This window comes from Lacerta agilis, chromosome 3 (assembly GCF_009819535.1).
Source record: "Lacerta agilis isolate rLacAgi1 chromosome 3, rLacAgi1.pri, whole genome shotgun sequence".
Classification (NCBI taxonomy): Eukaryota; Metazoa; Chordata; class Lepidosauria; order Squamata; family Lacertidae; genus Lacerta; species Lacerta agilis.
Genome location: NC_046314.1, coordinates 102794852 through 102811532, shown reverse-complemented (window position 1 = coordinate 102811532; position 16681 = coordinate 102794852). Strand labels below are relative to the sequence as shown.

At 47.4% G+C, this 16681-nt stretch overlaps 1 protein-coding gene across 10 annotated transcripts in view; it reads right to left on the bottom strand.

Annotated features, from left to right (window-relative positions):
- SLC8A1 (solute carrier family 8 member A1) overlaps nt 1-16681 on the bottom strand; it is a 304578-nt gene that overhangs the window by 250348 nt on the left and 37549 nt on the right. The window contains exon 1 of one of the 10 annotated variants that reach the window (XM_033144998.1): nt 14243-14389. The exons of the other annotated variants lie outside the window; for them this stretch is intronic. The gene's annotated coding sequence lies outside the window, so the exon portion shown is untranslated. Of the gene's footprint in view, nt 1-14242; nt 14390-16681 lie in introns of those variants that run through there. 10 annotated transcript variants of the gene reach the window in all.

Genomic DNA, 16681 nt, shown 5'->3' with positions numbered 1-16681 from the left:
CCTTCCACTCTCTAACTGGCCCCCTTCCACTCTCTAACTGCCTACCTTCTACTCTCTAACTGCCTACCTTCTACTTTCCCCCTTGCATACTGCCTGGAGAGCTCCCATTGGTCAATCTCCTCCCTGCCAAGTTAACCCTTGGAGAACCTTTAGGGGTGAAACGCCACATTTGTGAAACAAAATAGAAAATTCTTTCCAGTAGCAACTTAGAGACCAACTGAGTTTGTTCTTGGTATGAGCTTTCGTGTGCATGCACACTTCTTCAGATGCATGCACACGAAAGGTCATACCAAGAACAAACTCAGTTGGTCTCTAAGGTGCTACTGGAAAGAATTTTCTATTTTGTTTTGACTATGGCAGACCAACACGGCTACCCACCTGTAACTGCCACATTTGTGAATCAGCTTTCTCTAACAGGTAAATCTTGCATATTTGTGTGTGTTTGTGGGTTCATGTGTACATCCATGGATGAAACCCATTTAAGAGTTTGAAATACATGCATTTTTATATTTAAGAAGCTTATGGAAGTCCATCTGCAGCATTGTATGATTTTTGTTTACACGTGCAACTATTCAAATAAAAATTCTTTTGAAAGCAAACGAATAAAGCATAGGCTTGCCTGTAATTTTCAATATCTGTGGGAAGCCATGTGTTTCAAGGAGCAATGCAATACTGCAAGTTCTCCCTTAAGATGATTCTGCTGACAAGGCCTGTTCGGATATTCTTGTGTGTCCTACATTTATCCAGAACTTAGGCAAGAGTTCCGTAGAAAACCCTCTGGCAAGAATGGGAAGCAGATGGTTCAAGAGGAATTATTACACTTGGGGTCACTGCGTAAGGTTGTGAAGAAGAGCAGAGACTCATCATGGTCTGGACCGGCTCCACTGCCTTAAAAGGATTTGGCACAGGTACCCTCAGCCTTCACAGCTGCGTTGGAACAGATTAATAAAGCACCTGAACTTTCATTTGGATCCTTATCCCCACGAGCCCTTTTAATGTAGAAATTCTTCTAAAACAAATTTCAGTAGGCAGAAGCAAGCCACAAAATATATTGCATCATCTTTGCTGTCTTTCTGATGTACAGTCTTGACAGGTTGCATGTAAAAAAAAAAAAAGGTCATGTGAAAAAAGGATCTTATACGTCAACTGACACAGCAAGAAGAAAGAATTTTGAGAGCAAATGGCCAAAGGGTTTGAGGAAGGGGGTGGGGTGGTAAATCAGCATGCACATTGCGGGTCTCCATGCAGCCTGCCCTAAATAGAGCAACGCTTGACTCTGAAGAATACTGAATTATGCACCTTGCATACATGATGCAAATCAAGCAGATTTGCTAACCCCTGCATTATTCATTTTGCTTCTGCTGATTCACGAGGGCAGGGGTGCAAGGGTCTACGCAGGACGCTGAAGCCCCGTCCCTGGAAATCCTATCCCTTGACAGGAGCCACAGTTTAGTGGTAAAGCGCAATATTTGCATGCAGAAGGCCCCGAGTTCAATTGCTGGCATCGCCAGGAAGGGATCTCTGCCTGAGACCTCAGAGAGCTGCTCACAGCCGGAGTAGACAGTGCCGTACTAGACGGAACAATGTCCTAGCGCAGAAGGAAGCAGCTCCCTATGATCACTAGAAAGCCCCTTCTCTCCCCCGACATGCCACTACTGTGTTTTCTGCTTCTGAAATTTCACCAAGCCTTGCCCATACACTGTGTGTGTGGGGGTACCCTTTTCAGCCCCAGGGCCATATTCCCTGAGATCCACCTCCAAGGGCCTTCTGGCGGTTCCCTCACTGTGAGAAGTGAAGTTACAGGTAACCAGGCAGAGGGCCTTCTCGGCAGTGGCACCCTCCCTGTGGAACGCCCTCCCATCAGGTGTCAAGGAGATAAAGAGCTACACAACTTTTAGAATACATCTGAAGGCAGCCCTGTATCGGGAAATTTTAAACGTTTGACATTGTGTTATATTTTTATATGTGCTGGGAGCCGCCCAGATCAGCTGGGGAAACCCAGCCAGATGAGTTGGGGTATAAATAATAAAATGATTGTTGTTGTTGTTGTTGTTGTTGTTGTTGTCATTATAAGTGCTTTCCCCCTAAAAACATGTTTAGGGGTACTCTCATTTTGACTCAAGAAAACCACCATTTTATAGCTCAAATCAGGGAAAATAAATACAGTAAATGGGCAAAAGTACAAAGATTAACAAAATGTTTAGGGGTATGCATACCCCTGTGTACCCCCAGGAAAAAAGCACTGATGATGATTATTATGATGATGATTCCCACTTGGGCAACCTTCCAAGGGCCACATGTGGGAGAAGCCAGAGGCAAACCTGGAAGAAGCAACAAGTGTAAATTTTATTTTGTAGAGTAGACTAGTTTCTACATACACTTGAGCATACCTCTTTATCCTCCAATCCTGGAAACCAAGTTCAATTATCACAGTTCAACAGCACATCCTAGCCTGGCAAAAACACCCAAGAAAGCTTGGTGCCTTGAGGCTCCCCACCACAACCACGCTACCAAACCCGTGCAATTGCTAGATGCTGCGCCTTGAAAAAAGGAAAAGAGAACTTAAGATTTTCAGCCTTCACCTGTGGTCTGCACACAAAAACTTTAAAGCACACCCAAAGCACATTCTTTCCCTCAAGGAATTCTGGACCCTGTAATTTACCCCTCACTGAGTTAGAATTCCCAGCAACCCTTAGCAAACTACAGCTTCAAATGTACCTGAAAGGTATAGTGTGAACACAGCCTTAGTTTCTTGTTTCCATGCTGCTGCTGCAGCAGCTCACGTAACGGCAGCATATACAATGTCCTGTTTTGACAATCCTGACTCTCTTTCCAAATCCCTGAACCAAGGTGGCTGAAATTGCAACAGGACATGCTCTGTCCGAGTGACTGTGAGACTTTATCAAGCATTTATCATTGTTGCTTTTAAGAACTGGAGAGACCAACTTCTTCTGAAAACGTAAGACTGGCAATCATAGATTACAATACATCTTCAAAACACAATTAATACCCAAATTAAAAACAGGCAAAACATAACTCTCTGAACACTTTACTGAACCGCAAGTGGCAGTCTAAGGCTGCAAACCTATACCTACCTACCTACATAGTACATAAATGTATCATTGCACAGCTAATAACTTGCAGCTAGATTCTCTCCATGTTTACTCAGATGTAAGCTCACTGAATTCAACTGGAACTCCTCCACTGAAAATAAGCATACAATACATCCATAGCTTTACAACACTTGTGAAAAATACTCACAACTGGTTTTGTCATGACTCCAGCGGAGTCGTCCAGACCATCTTAGGATGCACCCTAGCTGTCTTGAATTTATTTGGGACATAGAAGATATTATTAAGTGAATGGTGTTTTTTTTTTTTAGTGAATTCTAAATAATACAATAGGAAATAGAGAGGAAGGCAATGTCTTAGGCAATGCTGGAAAAATCCTAAACAGCTGGTCAACCAGCTGCCTTCAAATTTGGCTCTGACACCTAAGAATTTTGACCTACTTTCCATCCCTCTGCAGGGCTGATGTCTAAAAATTTGATGCTCACTGCTATTTTTCTAGCTTTGCTGTTACGTACATTGCATACTGTGACAATCCAAGATGCTGTGGTTCTTATAGCTTTGATAACATTCCGCCACACTGAGGTGTGTTGTGCATGTATGCCAACTATACAATACAGTTAATTAACTTCACACAATACAATTAACCAGAGCTGCCACAAAAATGCATTTTGTTTTCATCAGGGTTGAAAACTGCTGGTCAACCAACTGGCCCTGCTCATAGGTTTGCCATCAAGGTCAACCAGAATGACCGGGATGGAGGCATAAAAAACAGAGCCTTTTCTGTGGCGGCCCCACCTTTGTGGGAGCTCCCTTCCGCAGGAGGCACATATGCCTTCCTTTTTAAAGCCTGTTTAAAAACAGCTAAATACATTACTTTGTTCCCATCTGCTTTTAATTAATGATGTTGGGCTGGAGTTTTTAAATGTCCCTGTTCATTATTTCATATTACATTTTCTGTGGACTGCTATTTGAGTGGTTTTTTCCTGCTGTTTTAGGCAATACTGAGCTGAATTGACCCAAGGTCTGACTTGGTATAAGACGTGTTCCTATGTTCCTATTGGTTTGTTTCAGAATTCATAGTCAGCTCTACATTCAAAGAACACCAGAGCAGTACACAAAAACTGAATATAAAACAGAATACAAACCATATTAAATGTGTGGTTGTTGTTTTTTGTTAAATAAAATAAGTCAGCAATAATTAAAAGCTGGAGAAACAGAATGGACTGGTTTAGGAAGGCCTGAGAGAGAGAAAAAGATAAGTCTGCAATAAGCGTCACTGTTTTTATTGGTTGTTGCTATGCTCAATTATACCCACGCAGAATGAAAGGGTTAAAAAATCTTGGATTTATTTTTTAATTAGTCTTTGCTGGGTGACAGAAGGATAAGGAGGCAGGCGCCAGCCAAGCCTCCCCAGGGAGGGCGTTCCACAGGTGAGAGAGTACACAGGTGTACTACAATTACAATTAAAAGAATTGGCAATACAAAGAGCTGCTAAAAATGGCTGTACAGAAACCATGATGTGGATTTCTACTGAAGCTTTCTCCAGAAAACATGTTAAGCATTCAGCAGCTGTAACGCAGCCAGCATCTACACCAGAGATGTTAAACTGTGCTAACCTTGCCGTGAAGTGAGACCTCCAATTCACGTTGTTGCAGTAAATTCAGAGCTAGTTACAAAAGCTATGCTCACAGCACAGTAGCCTATTACAGTGGTACCTCTGGTTACGTACTTAATTCATTCCAGGGTCTGTTCTTTATCTGAAGCACCACTTTAGCTAATGGGACCTCCTGCTGCCACTGCGCTGCCAGAGCACGATTTCTTTTCTTATCCTGAAGCAAAGTTCTTAACCTGAAGCGTTATTTCTGGGTTAGCAGAGTATGCCACCTGAAGCGTATGTAACCCGAGGTACTGCTGTAGTTCTAAGGAGAAATCAGAGAGCAGTTCAATCCTATATACATGTCAGCTTGAACTCAGTGGGACTTACCCCCAGGTTAAGCAGGTACAGTATTGCGACTGAATTAGATTTACCCAACGAAATCCTTCTACTAATTCCAACCACATCATAGTTACTCCAGCGGCACCATGATAGAACAAGTCCAGTATAATTTCATTATTTATTATTATTATTATTATTATTATTATTATTATTATTATTATTATTATTGCTGCAGACTTTGTGCTCAGACCATTTTCCTTCAAGGTAACTCGACCTGGGTGGGCAATAGGGATGGGGAAGGAGTTCAACTCAGTTTGCATTTAAAGGGGAACATGCCTAGCCACACTTTCTGAAATAACACGCGAACCAAAATACACAACCTTCCTTTGAAATCAGCATTCTTTTGAATTTTGTGAAGCAGTTCTTCATTCAAGCGATGGGTACAAAACTGTACGTACTAGGTTAAAATATGCATAAATATGCATATATAGTGAAAGTGATGTAGGACAGTGCACTATATTGGGGAAAACTGCGTCTTATGGAGTGAATGGTGGTCCCTGGAGCTGAATTGCCCAGGGGCCAAAAGCAGATCATGCTTTTTATTTTACAAAGAGAAAAGGAGGTGTTGAAAGGACCCTGCTCAGCGGCTGATCAGCAAGAGATAGGGAGAGAGATAAGAGTCCCCGGCTCCCTTTCGGCCACGCCCCCTTGCCCAGGCCTCCTTTGTTGAATGTGCTGCAGAGGGAGGTTGTTTTGTTTCCCCAGCGACATGTGACTGGCTGATTAGATTATCTGTCTGGAAACAGTAGAAACGGCTCCCTTTCCTTAAGATTTTTCAGAAATGTGAGTTGAACCCCATAAAAACGGGGCTTTTCCTCTTTGGTTTTCCCCCTTTGCAAAAAAAAGCTGCAAAACTTTTAGCTGATCCTCAAAAAAACAGGGCTTTTCCCTTTGCAAAAAAGCTGCAAAACTTTTAGCTGATCCTCAAAAAAACAGGGCTTTTCCCTTTGCAAAAAAGCTGCAAAACTTTTAGCTGATCCTCAAAAAAAACCCAGGGCTTTTAGAGGAGGAAAACCCAAAAAAAATTTTTTTTTCTTGTTTCCTCCTCTAAAAACGAGGTGCGACCTATGGTCCGGTGCACCCTATGGAGTGAAAAATACGATATTTCAAGCAAAATTGCATACAAAAATGTGTATATTAGGAAAAATTCACACTTAAATGCTGATGGAAGTGGCATATAGATTTTTGCTTAATTTAAGTGGCATATAAATTTTTGCTAAATTATTACAATTATACACATATGCTTCACTAGCCTGGCCGGCCTCTATGTCGCCATTTCCTCTGTTGTTTCTCTCAGCCTATTTCTGATAGCACTCTCCTAATGGGAAGATCCTGCACCTGCCAAACCAGTTATTTATAAAGTGTAATGTGCATATATGGTGTTATAGAAATAAACTAATAATAATAATAATAATTAAAGCCACTGCAAATCTTAATTGGAACATTTCCAGTTCGTGGACTGTCCAAGCGGAGTCTTCCTACATTCCTGGTTCAGCATTGAAACTCACCATTCCAAAACTCACCCCCGCCCAACAGCAGCGGAGCAAGTGGATCGGGTGCCTGGGGCAGCGCGTGTGCCCTGCACCCAGGGGCAGGGCCAGCTGCCCACAAGGTGGGGCGAGCTAGGGTAGGATGCTCCGCAGGGCCTCTAAGGAGTCTGCCTGCCTCCTCCCACTTAGCTGCCCTATAGCTGAGGGGGAGATGGCGGGTGGACCGTTTGGGGCAGCGTGTATCCTGCGGGTACTCCAGCCACCATGTCACTCCCAGGAGAGACGTGTGGCTTGGGCACACTGCAGGCCCCGTGGTGAGTGCCGCCCGGCATTTTGTCACTCCCCTCAGTGGTTACACCCGGGGGGCCCTGCCCCCCCCGCCCCCCCTTCCTCCACCCCTGCCACCCAATAATAATTGCATTGCTGCTGGAAGCTAACTGCATAAATAATCTGCATCTGCTGAACTGGCCTCACTCTGATCCCAAGCAGCCAATGAACAGACAACTAATGACAACTCTGTTGCTATGGTAGGTTTCTCCTATAAACATTTACCCTTCTGGGCTCTTCCGCACCTCGCCCCCAAAATCACCAGGGAATTGAGATGGTTTTATCAGATGCTGGAAGAGCATATTATTAACATAACCACAGTGATGCAAATTGGCAGACTTTACCAAATATGAGCACAGGCATGGTGATGTTGATAGGTGCCAGTACTGCTAACTCTCAACCATCCATTGGTGCACAGAGCATTACTCCCGCCTCCCTTCTTGGTCCTTTAACCTATCGCTAGCCTAGGAGTCACATGGCATGCATATGCAAACCTCTGCAATCTTCCCATCAATACGACTTCCATGGCACTGAAATCAAGCAAAAGGTGATATAAAAATAACCACCCAAACATTTCCCAAAAATGGGCAAAAGGCACCGGACTTCACTGAAGGCAACCCCAATGCAAAACATCTCAGGGCTATCTTACGTTTCCCGAACAGGACATTTCAAAATGTTTAAACGATTATGAAACCATGACTGATCTTTTTGTTCTTTCTCTTCATATCACCGTGTCTGATTCTTTCTCCGGGAACCTTTCAAAATAAAATCAGCAGCCAAAATGGAAAGGCAGCTGTGTATCTATGAACATTAGTTACCGTATATACTCGAGTATAAGTCGACCCAAATATAAGCCGAGGCACCTAATTTCCCTACAAAAATGTGGGAAAGCTTATTGACTCAAGTATAAGCTGGTTCGCCTTTGCCACTGTGGTAGAGGAGGAACGAGCAGCCCAAAGCAGCCCTTTGGGCTGCTCCTTCCTCTTCCTCCTTTGCTGCTGTGGAACTCACCCCGTTGCAGGGTTTCGAACCGCCATTCTTCTGATGAGCAAGCCCTAGGGCTCTGTGGTTTAACCCACGGTGCAATGTTCCCTTGTGTTATACAGAGAAGGCTGGGATCCTGTCCTGTTTAAGCAGGAGCCAGGGAAAGTGAGCACCTGTGGGGTTTTAATACTTCCTTAACTGATAGGCTTTCTGCCTTCTGGGGTCTAAAGTTTGCATTTATGTGAGCAGTACAGGAATGGAACAAGCTGCCTGGGGAGAGTAAAGAACCACCGTTCTTGTACACTTCTTAAGGAATGGTTGACTTGAGTATAAGCCGAGGGCAGCTTTTAAAGCACAAAAAGTGTGCTGAAAAACTAGGCTTATACTCAAGTATATACAGTAATATGTTAAACGTTTGGAACACCGGAGCGTCAGGCAGGCAGGCAAAACTGAGAACTTGGATGGATAAAAAAGCTTTTTATTAATTAATTTGCCTCCTTCCTTCCTTCCTTGGCATCCAAAGCAAATATCCTGTCACCACCCTAGGTAAAGATAAAAGGTAAAGGACCCCTGAATGGTTAAGTCCAGTCAAAGGTGTTGTTGTGCTCATTGTGCTTTCAGGGCAAGGCGTTTGTCCACAGACAGCTTTCCAGGTCACGTGGCCAACATGACTAAGCTGCTTCTGGCACAATGGAACACCATGATGGAAACCAGAGAGCACAGAAACGCCGTTTACCTTCCCACCGCAGTGGTACCTATTTATCTCCTTGCACTGGTGTGCTTTCAAACTGCTAGGTTGGCAGAAGCTGGGACAGAGCGACAGGAGCTCAATTTGCACCAAGGTAACCCAAATTCTACATCAAAGAAAGTCGAACAAGTCTAAATTATGCAAATCATTGTGAATATTATGCTTATTTTGCAAAATTTATTCAGCTAGGCATAGAGAGGGGGAAGGAATTGTACCGAGAACCAGCAATGATACCTGCGTCACTTATTCAGTCACTGTTCCGGTTCTTGAATTTTACCACATTGCCCACACACTTTCAAGCCTTTATTCACAGCCTTAAAGACTAGAAATGTTTGGGTTTTGTTTCTAAATTAAGGCTGTGATTCTCAGGGAGCCGAATTCTGCACCCAGCGCCACTTTTGCTTGAGCATATGCTGAACTGCTTGCAGAACACTAAAGGCTCTGACTGCATCGCAATGAGGTTTGGAGTAGAGTTTAATTTGTAAAGGTTTTACAAACTGCAAAATTTGTAAAATAATGTTTCTACTGCGGAATGATGCAATGGCAGGACGGAATAGTAGGAAATTGGGGGGGCTGCGTCTGAATAGGTCTGTGCTCACCTTTCTACGTGAATAGTAACAGACAAAGGCATGCTGTCTAATAGAGCCCAGAATCTGGTTCAGCATAGGGGCCCCACTTCTTTTGGCATGGTGTCCCAGATAATTGGACAGGAGTGTCAAGAGGAAATAATAGTGGCAGCAGATGAAAATTGGCAGCTGGTTCAGCACTCAGAAGGAGCAGCCACAAAGACCAATGCTAGCATTCACTGCAATAATTACTTAAGGGTTATGGTACTCAAAATGTGAGGCAGGCCTCCTTAAGGATTTGAAGATTTGAACATATTCCACCAGCAGATCATCATTTCCACTGGCTTTTCCACAGTCCATTTTGTAGGCCATTTGTCATTTAAAGCCCTTAATGGCTTGGGGCCAGATTACCTGAAAAACCACTTCCCCCCATATGTACCTACCCAGAATTTGAGATAATAATAATATCCCCTCACCCAAAGACACACACATTCCAAAGGCCATAGATTGTGTAATTAGCCAAAAGCCTGAGAGATGAGGAATGTTTTTGCCTGGCTGGTGCCTAAAGATATGCAATGATGGGGCCAGGCGAGCCTCCCTGGGGAGAGCATTCCAGAAGCGGGGAGCCACTGCAGAAAAGACCTGTTCTTGTGTTGCCACCCCCTTTTGTGGAGGAGGCTTCCAGATAACTGTATGTTATGGGGCAGCACACATATGCTTCTGTGCATGTCTGCGCGTTCTGCACAGTTTGTGCATGCGCAGAAGCGCGATACCACGCTTTGCACATGCGCAAAATGGATGCTCAGGTTACGTACTTTTCAGGGTGTGAACGGCACCCCGGAACGGATCAGGTACGTAACCCGAGGTACCACTGTAATTCAAAACAAATGAGACAATAGTGGGAGGAAAGAAAAAGAGAGAGAAGGGGGAGGAATATGTGCTTATTGCAGTCAAGCCTTCTTAGGCTTGGTTGCCATATAGTCTTCACAGAAAGGGTGAGTTTTGAGGAGTACAAGAGGTGGAGCCACAGAGACATTATGGGAGGCACTTCCAGGCTTGAACGGCAGCAACGAAGAAAGGTTAGATTTGTTTGAGGGGAACAGGAGGCCTTCATGTGGATAAAGGTGGTGCAGCTGGAGGAGTGAAAGTGACAGACAATGTTGGGGGGTGGAGAGACACAGAAGCATTAAGTGTGCTTTCTGAATAAACAAGCATAGCATCAGAAATCTGTTGTTTTTCTACTGAGAGAGTACATGAGAAACCTTGGGGTGCTCAACAGATGCTATATGTATAAGAATGCTGATAGCTCAGTCGGTAGAGCATGAGACTCTTAATCTCAGGGCCATGGGTTCGAGTCCCATGCCGGGCAAAAGATTGCTGAATGGCAAGGGGTTGGACTAGATGACCCTCGTGGTCCTTTCCAACTCTATGAAATAGTCAATCCTGGTATAAAACAAGTTCTATGAGGATCGTTATTCTTAGCACACCCAGAACCAAGAAAAACAGTGAACACTGCTTGCTGAGACGCCTGTCTTCATTTTTCCATGCTGCCCTGGTGCAGCACACAGATATAGCAGTGGCCAGATGAAAGACAAAATCACAATTTATCAGGACTGCTTACATCTAACTACCAGATAATGGGCAACAATGACAGAAAGTGGGCTATCTCTATCATATCAAGGCTGGTGATTTCTCTAAGCAGTTCTGAAGAAAAAGGAGGAAGGGGTGTGGAAATCAAATTACAGTATTGGGAACCAAGATAAAATGCTTAGGTGCCCAACATTTACGGCTGCAGATTTTGTGGCACTCGGCACTGAATGCAATCGTATGCACTTACAAGGGAGCAGTGGCAAGAGATGCGCATTGGAACTGATAGGGCAGAAGGCAAGAAGCCTGAACGGTAGGTGGAGCCAATGACAGGCAGTGCCAACTAATTCTAGTGTTGCTGTCCTCTTTGCTGAGTTCTACAAGGGCAACACTGAGAAGGAGGAAGCTGACAGGTTGTGCCACCCCCTGAGCTGGTTGTCAGTAAGAAGGCAAGCAGGTGGGGGGGTTGGCCAAGCAAACAATGGAGTTGGTGGGGCAGTGCCCCCTTTGCCTTTGCTGCGTCATGGGAGTAAACCCCACTGTGAACTCTGTGTGGCTTCTTCTGAAGACGCATGCATAGTATTGGGCTACCTACGTTGCATTTTCTAGGCGCTACAACGGCTGGCTTTTTTTTTAATTTTAAGCACCTGGAATCTTTCCAACATTGGTGCTTTAAGCATCTGGCCGGTTGCTGTCAAAACGCTGAACTAGATGGACTGCTAGGCTAAGCCAGCCAGCACACAATTCTGATGTTTTCTGATACAGAAAGACACAGAAGGACCATGAGGCTCTGGGAACCCATGATATGGGGTGCCAGCAAGAACGGCTTCACCCCATGGGAAGAAGGATCTGGGCAGCTCCACAGGAAAAGTGTGGAGCTGGGGTAGTAGATTTTAGCATTATATATATATATATATATATATATATATATATATATATATATATATATAAACAGCCTCCTGAACACCTTGGGGATATACTGTATAAAATTTGTTCAGGTTGCAGAAGGATCCGGCAGATGGAGGTGGGAGAAAAAAAAATGTCACTGAACCACCTAGCTGATTAAAGATGATGAGAAGACAGAAAGAGAGAAATTGGTCCTGCGCACCTGGATGGATTTGAACAGACTGCCTATAAAGCTGGAACAAAGAGAGCAGCAAAATTAATTGCATCCACTAGAGCTAACCCTTTTGTATGTTATTATGGCTTTCCTTCTTTTTAGAAAGTAACGCTCTTCCCCCCCCCCCATCTGTTTACAGGATTGGTAGTGTGTTTTGGCAGTTTGCTGTCACTGTACAACCTACCCCTCTTGGAAAGGTTGCTTTGCACAACCAGGATTTTTTAAAAAATCAACCAGGCTGCTATTAAAGAATTAAACTAAAACTACCGGTACTGGTAAGATGCATTCATGCCTCCATCTAGAAGATGGAACTTAACGCAATGTGTTTCTTGACAATAATGGAGTTCCTAATAGTACGAACCCTGCATTGCTTGGAAAGAAAATTGGAACTCAATCAGCGCTGCAGGTGTCTCTAATTATTTACTTTGCCTGAGGAAGAGACTTAAGTAAATATCTAAAGGGAAAGTGTGTGTGTGTGTTGTGGGGAGCCAGCGAATTTGCTGTGCGGGGAAAAAGAAAAATCGATTTTCGTCCAACAGCAAACATGCTAAATCAAGCAAAATTAACAAGTGCTACAAAGGCAGCAGTTTGCTTTTGCTTGTCAGACTGAGCAACTGTTGTGGAAAAATGAAGAAAATTAGAGTGAGCCCCGGTGGAAGAACATTTCCTAGTTAAACCTCTACTTGCTCCCATGCTGTGCTTGAAAAATGGCATTTTCTCATCACTAAGCTTCCCACCCTCTCTCTAACATGCTGTTTTTTGTTCCAGGGTATTCACTTTATTTCTCCCCGCTACCTTGCCTTGCTCCTTAGAAACCTTGTGTGATGTACAATCGGGGCTATTTCGGAGGTGCCTTTACCCTGCTGAAAGTCTGCAGGTTTTGGTATGTGCGGAGCTCTCTCACCCCACCCAGGCACACAAGCACAAGTTCGGCACACCTATTTCTGACAATCTTCTTCAAGAAACACCTGCAGATGCTTTTGGACAGCATGTTGTTCGAAGCCACTTTGGCTACTTCTTTTGCTACTTCAAGCACCTTGATGGAAATAGCAATCTCTAACCTGCACTTCTATATACACGGCAGGGAGTACCATGCAAATGCTCACCCACAGATCCCCAGCATGGCTGGCACAGGGCTAAAAGCCACCTTCCCACAGCCATGGAAACTATAGCAGTGCTGCTACAGCCGTGAATGGCTTCACTATGGCTTTTGTGTATGCATCCCCCCAGCCCCATCTCTTTGTAGTTAACACCCATTGGATGCTTTAGCACATTTAAGTCAATGCCGTGATTAAGAAAAAATTAAAAATGCAGCAGCAAAGAGAGACAGGGGCTCAGGAGACATGAAAGACTCCCCCTTTGCATCCCAAGGTTGTCATCCCACAGTCTCCTTGCTTAAGTTCAGGGGAGGCTCAGGGAAGGAGATGTGCACCTCATGTCTCTCAACCATGCAGGAAGGCAGGAGGGTGCCCACAAGCATACCCCACTCCACCCCACCCCACCCACCCATGCAGTGGTCCCCAATGCAGCTGTTCTATCCATCCGCTACCACATTGACCTATGTTGGAGGGAGCCGCAGGGGCATGGAAAGGGAGATTCCTTTAGGTGGGTGTGTTCTGTAGCCATGCTAGAAAGAGATACCTGGATCCCGATAGCCTCTGGCTTATCCCTCAACCAAGACATCTCCCCCACCCACTTTGACGGCATCAGCCCTTTCCTCCTCTTCCTTGAAATGAGATGCAAGAATCACACGAGGTTCCAAGCTATGGTTTCTCTCTCTTTCCAGGCAAACTCTGGTTTCCACCCAGAACCGTGCTGCCTGCACACACGACCCCCCCCCCTCTCTCAACACACACACACCGCTTTTCTTTTGCTGGTCACAGAGCAGCTAAGTATAAGAAGGCGATGCCTACAGAGTTTGCCTATAAACTGCAGCGTGTTTTTTTTTTTTTTAAATAGCAATAATCCTCTTCCTGATACCCTCTGCATATGCAGACCCTCCAGCCACCGGCGCAGTCTCCACCCCTCTGCCTCCCATTTACTGCGGGAGAGGGGTGCCCTTTCCCTGATTAAAGACGCCCAGCGCCGTTCGTTTCCCCTTCCACACAAAACCAATCACACCCCAAAAGCCACCCGGGCTGGTTCCTCTCCCTCCCGTCGACGGAAGAGGGAAATACGAATCTCCGCTCCCAGCCATTCATCATCCCGGCTGCAGCGCTGTCAATGGAGCGGACACGCCAGAGGCAGCCGCCGCTGCCGCTACAGCAGCATCCTCCGAAGCCCGAGCAGAATCTCCTTCTTTATACTGAAATCAGATTTTTAAAAATATAGTATATAAAATATATATTTTTACCTCCTCTGCAGCAACAGGTCCCTCCCTCGGTCGCCGGGGAGATCCCTGCAAGCAGCACGAGGTGCCTGGGAAGTTCCCACCCTGGGCAGCCACGCAGGGAGCAGCGGGAGGAGGGGAGAGAGGGTGGGCAAAGGGGGCGTGTTTGCGGAGAGGCGCGGGCAACACACACACACACACACACACACACACCGGATAGGGAACCTTGCCTAAGGAGGAGGACCAGACTTAAGCATCCTTAAGCATCCCGCCTGGCTCCCCCTCCACAACCCCACCCCATCACTCGTTCCTCTCTGAGCATCTCCAAGGATGCTGGTCCCCGCGAGCCCCCCACAACACCTGGCCAGGCACCCTCGCGGCTTTTGCAACATCAGCTTTTGAGCCTTCTCACTCTCTCTCTCTCTCTCCACCCCATGGTTACGCTAGTGCTCCCCTCCCCTCACGAGAAGGCACATTTTCGCGCACACTGCAATGGGTGTGGGTCCTCGGCACAGGTGCTGCCTGCGCGTGATGGCTGCCCACCAGCCAGCCGAGGCGAGACAGAGAAGCCATCGGTCCCGCCGTTGCTGCCCTCCCGGTCCATTCATCCCTACTCCTCCGTCCATGCAACCAGCCGCTCTTGCAAGGTGGCCGCCGGCTCTCGGAGAGGTCGGGCGAGCGCGAGAGCGAGCGCGCGCGGCAGGCGGCGAGGGCCCACCCGGAGGGGTGGCGGAGGCTCCTGCCGGGTCGCTCCTGGCGACCGAGCAGCCCTGTCGGCGGGACACAAACGCCTCTTCCTGCTTCCGCTCCTACCTACCTGCAGACAGAGTTGCTCGGCTGGCTGGCTGGCTGTGGGAAGGAGTAGGCAAGCGCCGCCGCCGCCGCCGCTGTTCCTACTCGCCTTCCTTCAGCGGGTCCGCTTCTTCCTCCCGCCGCCGGGCCCCGCTCCTCGGGTGCCGGCGATCACAGAGAGCCCGCCGCGGCCGGCAGCGCCACCTCCACCCCCGACGCCGCCTTGACCATATCTGGAAAGCGCCAAGCGCTCGCGCCCCATGCAGCGCGGCGGCGGCGGCGGCGGCGAAGAGCAGCAGCCGGCGCCCCCCTTGGAAGGAAGGAGTCGCGGGCGAGGGAGCCGGAGAGCGAGCAAGCGAGCGGGCGGGCGGGCGGGCGGGCAGGCAGACAGACAGACACGCGCCCAGCGAGGAGGAGCAGGAGGAGGAGGAGGACAAGAGGCGGCGGCAACAGCAGCGAGGAGAAAAGGCGGCGAGCGGCGTCCCCTCAGAGCGCGGCGGGGCCACGAGCGAGCTGCCTCCTCAGCGCGCCTTCCCCGCCTCTCCTTCGGCTTCGGCGGCGTCCCTTCGCTCCTTCTCCGACGCTGGAAGCGGCAGCGGCAGCAGCAGGCAAGCAGCCCCTCCTCATGCTGCCCTGGGTGGCGGAAGGGACAGGCGGGCCAAAGGGTCGCCGCCGCTCGCCTTTCCCGCGCGTTTCTCCACTTCGGTTCGACTTTGGGACTCGAAGCGCGCCGGCGGCAGCTCCCTGAGAGAGAGAGAGAAAAAAAGAGCGAGCGGCTTCGCCTCTTTTCGCCAACCGCCGCGACTGGCTGCTGAGGGAGATCTTTCCCCGGATTTCCTCTCGGCGCTACCGCGGCTGAGGGAGCCGCAGCTCGCTTGCTTGCTTGCTCTCTTGCTCGCTGAGGGAAGGTGGCGAGGTGCCAGTCAGCGCTCCAGCCCACCCCCTCCGCGCGGACGGACGCACACGCGCACCTTATCAGCATGCAAGATCCTCCCACCCCCGTCCCCAGACTCGCCACGCGCCCTGCACGCGCGTTGCTGCTGCTGCGGGGGAGTTTTCGCCAGCGACACGCGAGAACGGTGCTTCGCCTGAACGTGTGAATGAATATACCCGTGGCGCTCGTTGGGTGGTTTTTGCAGGAAGGTGGATGTGAGCGAGCGCTTCTTCCTTCCTAACGTGGTTTGTCACCTGTGCACAATGTTCTACCTGTAAAGCGTTGTTTTCCTTTGTTCGATTAATTGTGATATTTATATCCCGCCTTTTCTCCAAGGAGCTCAAGACAGTTCTCCCCCCCCCTTCATCATCGCACAACAGCCCTGCGAGGTTAGTTAGGCTGAGAGTCAATGGCCAGATTGTTCCTCCAAGTGCTATTACAGTCAAGCTGCGGTCTAGCTTGCAAGCAAATACAAACATACCTACCACATATGCCTGTTTTCGCTCAAGCTGGAGTTCCTCATACTACTCACGACATTCCCAGAGCATACATGTACGTGGCATGAACACAAATCCTTCCACATCTCGGCCAGTTGTGACTTGGCATAAGTGCATGCACTGAATACCTGTTGGGTGTGCACAGTGCTGAACTGAGCAAGAGTGCTCAGATGCAAAAAATCTCCAGCACTCCTTAGCTCACAGCTCACACTCTTTTAACTGTGACACGAAGAAGTGTAT